Below are 11,343 nucleotides of genomic sequence, written 5' to 3' on the forward strand. Positions count from 1 at the left end.
TTTGAACATCTACCAAAAAGAAGAGAATGTTGATTTACATTTTTACTTAATCAATAAAATGATACTTATATGTCTACAATACTTAATGTTGGCAGTATAATATACACTTACCTTTGTGGTTCTTTAGGAAACCGATGGTACATGAATTCGCGGTAACTTTTGGACCGTTTGAACTAACCATGTGTTCCAAGTGACAGATGGTTGAAATGTAAACATGCAGACGATTCAAAAAGCCCGCTAAATCTTTCCGAATGAAGCACAGCGATTTCTAGCGTTGATTGAAGTAACTAAACTCATGAGTAATCAGTTAGGCTATTTATACACTTTTCCGTGCCTTCCAGTCTTTCGTATATAGTCTTTGGTTGTTGTCTTCCGTCCACGTCATGAGCTGGTTCGTTCAGTGTGTTTTGCAGTGGTGCGTAATCAGACCGCCTGGCGTTGATGGGGATGCCTACGGTGCTGTCATCCACATATTTCCATCTGTGAGGAGGGTCCATGAGGGCGTCATTAATAAGGATGAGGAAGCATAGGGGACCCATCTTGGTACCCTGGGGGACCCCACGTGTCAGGGTGAAGGTGATCCCTGGTACCTGACCGCCTGCTGTCGTCCGGTGAGGAAATCTGCCAGCCATGCTATTAGGTGGGGCTGGATCCCCAGTTGGATGGCTTTGGAGAGAACATCATTGTGGTCAACAAGGACAAAGGCCTTCCTAAAGTCTACAAAGGTAACAGCTAGAGATGTGTTACGCTTGTCTAGGTTGCTGTGAAGGAAGTTGAATAAGTCAATGAGACAGTGAGTGGTAGAGGAGGATTTCGTGTTGCCAAATTGTTGGGCATCTATTGAATCTTTTATGTTGCTGTAAACTGTGTGTGTGCGCGTGCGTGTGTTAGTGGTGTGTGTATTCACCTCGGATCTGCTGCAGCCTCATTTCGAGACAGCCAGACACCACCCTACGGCAGTGAGCTCAGAGCTCATTATATTAGCAGATCTCTGGGTACGTCTGAGACCACTCACACTCCACACACCGGGACTGCAAGGTCACAACTCCTTGACTAACGTCCCGTACCTACTCGCTGCTAGGTGAACAGGGGCTACACGTGAAAGGAGACAAACCCAACTTGTCTCCGCCCGGCCGGGGAATCGAACCCCGGTTCTCCGGCTTGTGAGGCCAGTGCCTTACCAATCCGCCACCGGGCCGTGGCGTGTGTGTGTGTGTGTGTATGTGTGCGCGCGCGCTCGTGTGTGTGTAACTTTTCACCAGTAGAAAATCAAAATGCTTGAAGGCGGTACTGATGCCCACCAATTAACATTCAACAAAATATGCGCGAGACATAGTAACTGTTTGGATCTTCTCGCGGTAATCTAAGTCCTAATTGTACATATACTCGCGGGACCACAACCACCTTCCTCAATTCTCAGAGTTTACAGTATATAAATTAATTCCAAAATATGTCCATCTCGTATTGCAACACTACCTGAAGATGTTTGGTGCTGCGAGCGAAACGTTGAAAATAATGTAGTTACTGTAATACAGACCAATATGGTTACCTTGGTGATTTAATCGTATATATATATATATATATATATATATATATATATATATATATATATATATATATATATATATATATATATATATATACACGCGTATGTGTGTGCGTGTATAAGTGTGTGTGTGTGTGTGTGTGTGTATTTATCTCACTGTATGTCTATTTACCTAACTACCGCATACATGAAAGGAGCAATGTTCGTTAGATCCTGTCCTTTACGGTTCTATTGTTCTACCAAGCGTAAAATTGTATGTGTGCTTGTCATATGTGTGTGTGCTTGTTATGTGTAGGCGTGTGCTTGTTATGTGTATGTGTGTGTGTGTGCTTGTTTGTATTCACCTAGTTGTATCTTACGAGAAGGGGATCTACGCTCGTGTGTGTGTGTGTGTGTGTGTGTGTGTGTGTTTGTGCACGCGCGCTTGCTGTGTGCGTGTGTGTGCGTGCGTGTAACCATGCTTGGGTTTCATATACAGTCACGAGCAAAAGTTTCATAACGTCAATATTATATTTTCTTTTTGTCGAGTACGTGTCGCATTTAGCTTACAATAAAGTAATTTTCTTGAATATAACAAACGTGTCAACATACATACATAAACCAAAGGCTTTTTCCCCCTTACAAGGGAGGTAGCCAAAAAAACAAAGGCATAGATACCACTCCCACCCATTCCATCCCTTACATACTCCATTCCCCTCTACCCTCTTCCCTCCCTCTTATATTGGTACCCACTGGATGACGGGTCATCCCTGCATCTTGTCCACTGCCCTGGGTCAGAAGCACAAGCCTGGGTTGAAACCACTGATCTGTATAACACCTGGATAGCGTATACGGGCCGTGGGCTGCCCCAGGAGTGAGGCGGGCAGGCGGGACATGGCCGCCATATTGGTAATACTAAAACATTAGCACGTGTGAACCGCTCCGCCGGTCATGGGAGCTGTCGTGTTACTCTCGTGGCCTATGTGGCTGGTATGGGCTGCGTGATAGTGATGCGATCTGTAAATAAGTTTTCCTGTGTGGTTTATGAAACAGTACATGTCTACATGTACCGGTATTTGACCATAAAAGTAATCAAACAAGTACTCTAAAACTGACATAAACTAGAGAACATGTAGATGTTTTAACTTGTATCCACTGATCTGCATAACAATATAGATCAGTGGTTGTATCCCATGTACATTATTTTGTGCGAAGCATAAATTAGGCCTTCACATATGTGTGTGTGAGTGTGACCACATGTTATAATCTTGACAAGCAGTCATGTTCGGCGTTTTTCGAAATCTAGTCATCTGGTCATTGAAATGCACACAGTTAATTACTGGATTACAATTACTTTATTTGCACAACTAACTACACATGTATTTCAACAAACAAATTTCACCTGTCACTAAACATACACGTATCCACAATATTCCAAGAAACCTCCAGTGAATCTGTACAGAACAAAACCTGCATTAGTATTTATTGTGAATATTGCTATTGTATCGTGTACAGCACATTACAGGTGCCTTAAATATTGGACGATAGTGATATACATGGATATGCATCGGTGCTTTTGAAACAATATATTTCACATCGATCCTGAAACAGAAACTTTGACACGGAAATCGTTCAGTAAAAATAATGTACATACATCAGTTACAATAGTACTAGTGGTTCATATTCATTAAATAGAAACGAAGACACATACCCGCTATGTTTGGTCCTGAAAAATCATACTCTTCCGTAACAGTAGTTGAGACCGGTAGATGGATAAATTCTTATGAGCTGAAACATAATAGTACATGGGGTGGGTGGTGTCGAATTTCACCAGAAAAAACGTTACATAATTTTTGAACGGGCCCCGAATAGTAATTCAGCCCATCTAATATGAATTCCTCACACTTCACAATATAGAAAAAGCCTACACATGTAATCAGGAAGAACAACTGGTTCTATACAGCTACACAGCTCTGGACAGCGTTTGAGCCTTATAAGATATTTTAAATGATAAATATTTATCCTGCTATTGCCACGATTACATTCGTGACAAATGGGTTGCTGCTAGATCTATTTCTTACAGATAATAAATACATAGCATTAACATGACAACACCTAACAAAACAGTTGGTGGGCAACATTTTATGGCTCCTGATGGCCGCATCATTTGTTGATGGGTATCGGGATGTTTTGGGTAATAAAACCTTAATTTACTTACGAGTGGAAGGACTGCTCACATCCACCTTTTCTCCGGTTGGTGCAGTTGAATGCAGCACAAGTTGGCATTGTAAAATGATCGTTAAATATGTAAAACACACCAGTATATAGGAGCGAAAGCTGCCAAGAACTGTAAGGCTTTCAATGCTATCAGTCAATCGCGTGGCGTGGGTTTGTTTTGGTACTACCAACATGGCTGCCGCCGACCTCATAATCAGGACACCGATCCGTGATCCAGTTATTTTTAGATCAGTGGTTGAAACTCCTTGGGATCTAAGACCGCAAGCCATGGTTTTGAAGCTTGGACCGTTTTCTATGGTTGGTCCCTTCCAGACGGCGTCCTAGACCAGTCTGAATCTGCCACCGCGTTCCCCTTCTCTTAATCCTGAAGATGAAGATGTTCATCTCTGGCACATCTTCATAGTCTGAATCTGCCACCGCGTTCCCCTTCTCTTAATCCTGAAGATGTTATTGTATGTTCATCTCTGGCAACTTCTAAGGTAAATATTTGTAAAAAAAATGCGATTCTAACAGTGTGGATTAGTGTTAGATCCAATAACAACTGGGGGTTGTTAGATTTTGGAAAACTGGCTCCGTCGGTCAGACAAGGAGCGTTCAGCCAAGACTAAGCGTACCTAACAGACGTATTCAACAGTTGAGGTTTACGGGACTATGTCGTACTTTTTAATGTTCCACCCCTCTCTCACACTCTGCTCAACCTTGACAATTTGTTTTCAATTCTAAATGCGAATACGCACATAAAAATCTCACTAAACATGTTTGAAATAAAGAAAAATAATTATCTTGTCCAAGTTACATCAATTTAGGCTCCGATGTGCATGCAGCAGCATCTTCATTTTCTCTTGTTTCATTGATCACTATTGTGAACAAAGTGATACATTAGGAAAAAAAAAAACATATCAACGGCGGGCTTTGAAAATTATCCACACAGGTAATCCGTCATTATACAGATGGAGTGACATTACATTCAGTCATAACTTTCCTTCTACTAACAACTTCGTTCCTTCCTTTGCGAACTAAAGACCCACACGAGATGGTGAGTGGCGATAGGGGCAGGAGATGGAAACTCTTGAGATATGGCGGGGCAGATAGAGAGGGGCGGGAAGGAGAGAAACATGGGGTGGGGAGGGATAGAGATATGGCAGGGGGGAGATAGAGAAAGAAATATAGCAGGGGAGGGGGAAGGGATAGAGATATGGTGGAGAGGAAAGGAGATATGACGGGGGAGAAGGATATATATATATATCAAACAACAATTTTTTTTCTTCATAATTCTAATATGTCAGGTTCTTCATTCAATACGATGACGCACCTCAAAGAGGTCGGGGAGGCAATGTATCCATATACTAACCATTATGATATGCCACGTGCCTGACACGTGATCCACATGCATGCAAGGTGCCCGACAGTGCTTCACTGCAATACCTCCAATCCTGCTGACCTCCACATTCCCAAATCGTAAACACCGGACTCAACATACAATGTCATCACGCCACGGCTCAACGGAAATTTACCAAAGCAAAAACATAGTGTCGCCAAACAGATCATTAACCATTTCTTTATACCTTCCAAACTACATCATTATAACTGCAAACCATACACCATGTGAAGACATTTACTAATACTAGATCCATTGCAATGCAACTAACACACAAATAGTATTGTATAAATCCCAAGCCTATGATCTTAATGAAACCCTACACCAGACATGCAAAGATAGGCATATTCATATATACATGCGGCGACTGCGTCGCCAGAGGGAGAACTCTCCCTTAGAGGGAAGAGAACTCTCTCCCTTAGAGGGAGTACCTGGGGACTCTCCCCGAAGGTGATTACTAGAGCCCGGATTTCTAGCATTTATTCTGTTATTGCTATTACGACTATAAATGCAAATAAGAATTTGCATTTATTGCAAAAAATGCTACTTTACTATATACGCTATTTTGACCAGACACAAAGGCAAAAAGTAGTCATTATGCAATAAATGACTATAAAACCTCCACAAAGTAGTAGTACGCATCTGTACCATTAAACATATAATAATTTAATTATGAAGTAACGCTGAATAAATAATTAATATAACTAAGTTTGCCATACTTCAACTTTCTTTAAATTTCCTATTAAAGAAAACGCAAGAAATATAATTAAGGAAAAATTTAGAATATAATTAAAAGATAAAAGTTTTTTTTTTGTCAAATTAATGAAATTATAAGCAACAAAAATAAAAAATGGGTTATGTTTACATATAATAGTAATGTATAATAATACATTGTAGCAATGTATAAATATGTGTCACGTGTGTACCTAATCTGCATTCCACGTGAATTGTGCAAGTCACGCCATTACCAGTTACACAAGTGATTGAACCTGCTATAAAATGCCAAAAGTGAAGCAATCCGATGGAGTGCGTATCCGAAATATGCTTTAAGTATGCTCCCGTCACTTCAGTAGAAGTTGAGCGGACATTTTCAAAAATGAAAATTATTCTTTCAGATAGAAGATTGTTGCTTACAACGGAAAATATAAATAAAATGTTAATTATTTCTTGTAACAATGTTTAATTATTAAGTATTACTTTGTTTTGTTATCTATTCTATAGTTTTTTAATTATATGGGTTCCGATTAAAATAATAACTTTCAGTTTTTATAGCTGCCTACACATGAAAGAAAACTGCTGAATTTTAGCCAAAACTAGCAAAGTTTTACGTGCTATTTTGCTACAAATAAGAACTATTTTGCTAGAAATAAAAACTATTATGCTATGATACCTGCAATATCAACTTTTTTTTAGTGCTATTTTGACCATATTTTTTGCGCTATTTTGACCACTATTTTAGGACTAGAAATCCGGACTCTAGTTATTACTATCGCATGCATATGTATGTATACCGTATATGTGAGTGCGTGCGTGTATATATATATATATATATATATATATATATATATATATATATATATATATATATATGCATATATATACATATATATATACATATATACATATATATATACATACATATATATATATACATGTACATTATATATATATATGTATATATATATATACATATATATATATATATATATATATATATATATATATATATATATATATATATATACATACAAAAATCCTATTCCTTGCGTGATGGTGCATGACGCGTAATGTACACGAAGATGTACTAAATTATCATTAAGTATATTTGCATAAATTTTGACATTTCGTCAACAATAATATAATCAGTTCTTCTTTCCTTGTGGACATTATCATAGCAAAGAGGGAGTCACAGATGTGGTGAGGGAGATATTCAAGAATGGTAGCTGAACGTAGTAGAAATTAAAAGTGATTATATGTATATTTTTCCAGAAGAGGATATTTTTCAATCATGAATGAATGATGCGTGGCATTGTAGGGACGTTATTACAGTCCCTACAAACCTGTATAGATGTATCCTGTATAAATCTATATGTATACTGTATAGATGTATAATGTATAGATCTATATGTATATTGTATAGATGTAAACTGTACAGATCTTACGCAATCAGTACCTCATACAAAATGGGTCTGGGATTTGTATAAGAAAAAATATATTAGTGATCGACTGTACGAATTTGTTCGTGGTCACCCTATTCTTGACGTCATGTTCCTGACGTCACACAGAAGCGTCACATATGGGTACATAACACCCTCGTGCTTAATGAGCTTGAGCGTGACACATGTAATAACACGTGATGTGCAAATTATTATTATTATTTTTTGGGGGGTGAGGGCAAAGAATCCCGGGGTAATGGCAACGATTGCGATTGTAAATTTTCTTGCAATCGTAATCACAGGTACAGGCACACACATACACACACACACAGACACACACATACACACACACACACACATCCACATACAGACACACACACAGAGACACACAGACACACACACACAGACAGACACACACACATACATACATACACAAGCACAGACACACACACAGACAGACATACACACAGACACATACACACACTCATACACACACACATACACACACAGGTGAAGTCATAGATTGCGTGACTCTGGTCCGACAGGGTGTCACTTTGGTCGCTAACATACGGACAAATGAAACTTAAGCAGGAATAACAACAAATTAGGGATCAAAATGTATCACCACATATGCGTCTACATTATATATATATATATATATATATATATATATATATATATATATATATATATATATATACATATATATATATATATATATATATATATATATATATATATATATATATATATATATATATATATATATATATATGATTTAACGACACAAACTCCCCCTATCGGAAGGCTAGGGCAGTGCCCCCCACAGAGGAATTTGTTGCGTGGAATTTAATTAACCATGCACTTGGTTCAACTTCGCTGGTGGTAGGATTCGAACCGCCATCCCATCGACTTTCCCCGCATTATATATATATATATATGTGTGTGTGTGTGTGTGTGTGTGTGTGTGTGTGTGTGTGTGTGTGTGTGTGTGTGTGTGTGTGTGTGTGTGTGTGTGTGTGTGTGTATGTGCATGTGTGTGTGTGTGCGTTCACGAGTCAGCAAGGCCGCGCGCACTCGCACTGCGAAGTGGGTTTTCTGCACGCACACACACGCACACACACACACACACACACACACACACACACACACACACACACACACACACACACACACACACACACACACACACACACACACCTCGTGGCGTTGTGGTTAGAGTTCTCGCCTGCAACTACGGCGGTCCGGGTTCGACTCCCACCCAGGGTGAAATAATTTCAGTATCGCTTCGCTGTGGGGTATTACTCCAACTCTCGTGGGCGGGGAGTTGGTTATGTGTGCGCGTGTAAGGTCACAGTATTACCCATAGATCGGTTATACGAGCTCTGAGCTCTCATCCGGGAGGTTAATAACTGTCAATCACGAGTCCAATACGTGATCCAAGACCATGGTGAATCACAGGTAGAAGGGGAAGGAGACGGAGTGAGGGAGGGATGGAGAGGGAATTGGGAGAGTGTTGAGGTAGAGAAAGGGAGTTGGTTGAGGTAGGATGGGGGCTGTTGGGTTGAGAAAGATAGTGAGGGAGGGAGTTGGTAGGGAGGAAAAGGGAGTTAGTAAGGGGAGGATGAGGGGTTGGGGAGTTGAGAGGGTGGGTAAATGTTGGGACGGGAAGGGTTGGGGTTATGGGAGGTGGAGGTTGGGACGGATGAGTGGATGAGTTGGGAGGGGTGGGTGGAGGCTGGGGAGTGGAGTCGGGAATGGGAGCGTTGGGTAGTTGGGAAGGGGGGTTAAGGGTTAGGGTGCAGCGACTCCGCGTCCTCTCTCCAAGCCGAGGCCGTAGCGATGCAGGGGGGCCTAGAACACGCCCTCGTATCCCGTGGTTATCCACACCGACTCTCCGAACCTGATGAGCTGCTTGCAACATCCAGAGCCTGGAGACAATGTCCACCTACTCACCAATATCCTTGCGCTCCTGCACAAATTACACCGCAAAGGACGGAACGTCATTATCAACTGGGTGCCAAGTCACGTCGGTATCCATGGCAACAACCTCGCTGATACAGCAGCCGTGGCTGCTCGCCAGCGCCCCAGGGTCGACGTCCAGGTCACCCCCAGCAGGAGCCAGCTCAAACTCCGAACCAGGGCATTAGCATGCACGCAGTGGCACCTCCAACACAGTCTGGAGGCAGAGGTTTCCCAACGGGCGAGGTGGTACAAGAGGGTGACAGCATATGAACCCCTAGTACTCCCCCGCTCCACTCCCAGACGGGTAGAAAAGCTGATCTTCAGGCTGTGCCTCGAGGACCGTTGCTTCTTGCAACTGAACTCCCAGTGCACCACGGAAGACAGCCGGTGCAACCACTGCCGTGCCGAAAATGCCAAACTCCTGCACTACCTGAGCGACTACCCCGCCACCTCTTTCCTCAGACGGGAACCACTGGCGCCCCCTGAAGGTCTTGTGAGCCGCCTCTGCCGCCTTCAAAGCCCCTATGAACTCTGTCAACTACAAGAGTGTCCGCCGTCGCTCTAACAGCTGTACCCTCTCAGTAATGACACATTTTCCCCTACACAGATTTATGGAAGGACCGTTGGCAATGCATGTGAGGCTACGGGCTCATGGTGAATCTAGGGACATGGACTGAAATGAATTGGTGTTCACCCTGTATATAAATAGATAAATAAGTAAATAAATAAAATTATATGAACAAGTTAATAAAGCGTAAGACCTTTGTATCTTTGTCCATCACTTTCCTTATCCCTTTCTATCACTCTCCCTCTTTGTCATTTCTGGTAGAATCAGCCCAAGAGTTGCGGGTGTAGATGATGGCAATGATGGTGATAGCGGTGTTGGTAGCACGGACGACTGGTGATAGGCGGCGGGTATGGACACAAATGTAGTAGTCTTGGTGGAAACTGCTGGGGTAGTGGTGATAGAATGAAAATGTGAGGGAGACGATGATAGTGGCCACTCCAATGTTTGAACTGGCTACATCGTTTAGTGGAACACCTGTGTCCCAGACTTATCGGTAATCCCCCTTCTCCCTTCCTCCCCTCCCCCCCTACCGCCTAAAGGAACGTCATGCACACCTGTTCTGCAAGCTGACCTCCATCATACAACAGAGCACGCACAACACTTAAAGCCAGTTTAAATCAAACCAACAAGGAGAAAGTACCATCGCACAGCCAACTAGTGACCGTTATTTAACGATTCCGTCGTCAAATTCAAACGATACGAACAAGCACCCAGATGCTGCCATCTAGGTCGCTGGTGTTTTATTTTAGGAATCGGTAGAACAAAGTTTTATTTAATTAAAGACAAGTTCTCGACTGTGATACTTGTAAAGAAAACACTTCTAGAATAACGACTTGTCCAGAGTTCGTAAGTACAAGACAAATTCAAAATAGTTTTTGCAATGAAGTGTTATTTCCAAAAGGGATGATAAAAAAAAATCAATTTCACGACGCTCAATGATAAGATAGAGTAGTGAAGATTTGTAAGAACCTTATTGTGCTACAACAGCCGCAAAGGAAACTGGATTATAATCTTCCACGTTGATGTTGCTTTAACATGTATAAAAGGTAAAAGTTTCGCTGGGAAAAAAAGAAAAAAGATCAGGTGTATAAATGCCGAAAGTGATTTGATCATTTGCTAATTCCATTGTGTATAATACCTAAGACAGCGAGAAGAAATGTCCCACTATCTCCCTGTCCCCCTTTTTTCTGACTGAGCGGGATAGAGCGTCGGTACTTGCGACGGAGGTCGAGGTGACGGCAGTTCGAACCACACCGCCAGCGAGTTGGACCAAGGGCATATTTCATTTAATTTCACGCCTCAAATCCTCTGTGAAAGTCACCGTCCTGGCTTCCTGTTAGGAGGGAGTTCGCAATGTTAAATCGAGTCATCATTAGTTTTTTTTTTTTTAGTTTTTTTTTTTTTTTTTGAGATCGAAAAGACAACCAACAATGAAAACACTCCCTTTGTATGTAGAACCAACGTTGCCCGGAACTTTACTGCAACTTGTTGCAACCAGACCCTTTTCCAATGC

At 41.4% G+C, this 11,343-nt stretch overlaps 1 protein-coding gene across 3 annotated transcripts in view; it reads left to right on the forward strand.

Annotated features, from left to right (window-relative positions):
* The first annotated feature begins 410 nt into the window (after nucleotides 1–410).
* LOC143025371 (major facilitator superfamily domain-containing protein 6-like) overlaps nucleotides 411–11,343 on the forward strand; it is a 29,386-nt gene continuing 18,453 nt past the window's right edge. The window contains exon 1 of one of the 3 annotated variants that reach the window (XM_076184917.1): nucleotides 411–725. The gene's annotated coding sequence lies outside the window, so the exon portion shown is untranslated. Of the gene's footprint in view, nucleotides 726–4,189; nucleotides 4,243–10,462; nucleotides 10,677–11,343 lie in introns of those variants that run through there. The other 2 variants (XM_076184920.1, XM_076184918.1) reach the window with 2 other exon arrangements.

The sequence above is a fragment of the Oratosquilla oratoria genome, chromosome 5 (assembly GCF_046742065.1).
Source record: "Oratosquilla oratoria isolate Oo_2021 chromosome 5, ASM4674206v1, whole genome shotgun sequence".
Taxonomy (NCBI): domain Eukaryota; kingdom Metazoa; phylum Arthropoda; class Malacostraca; order Stomatopoda; family Squillidae; genus Oratosquilla; species Oratosquilla oratoria.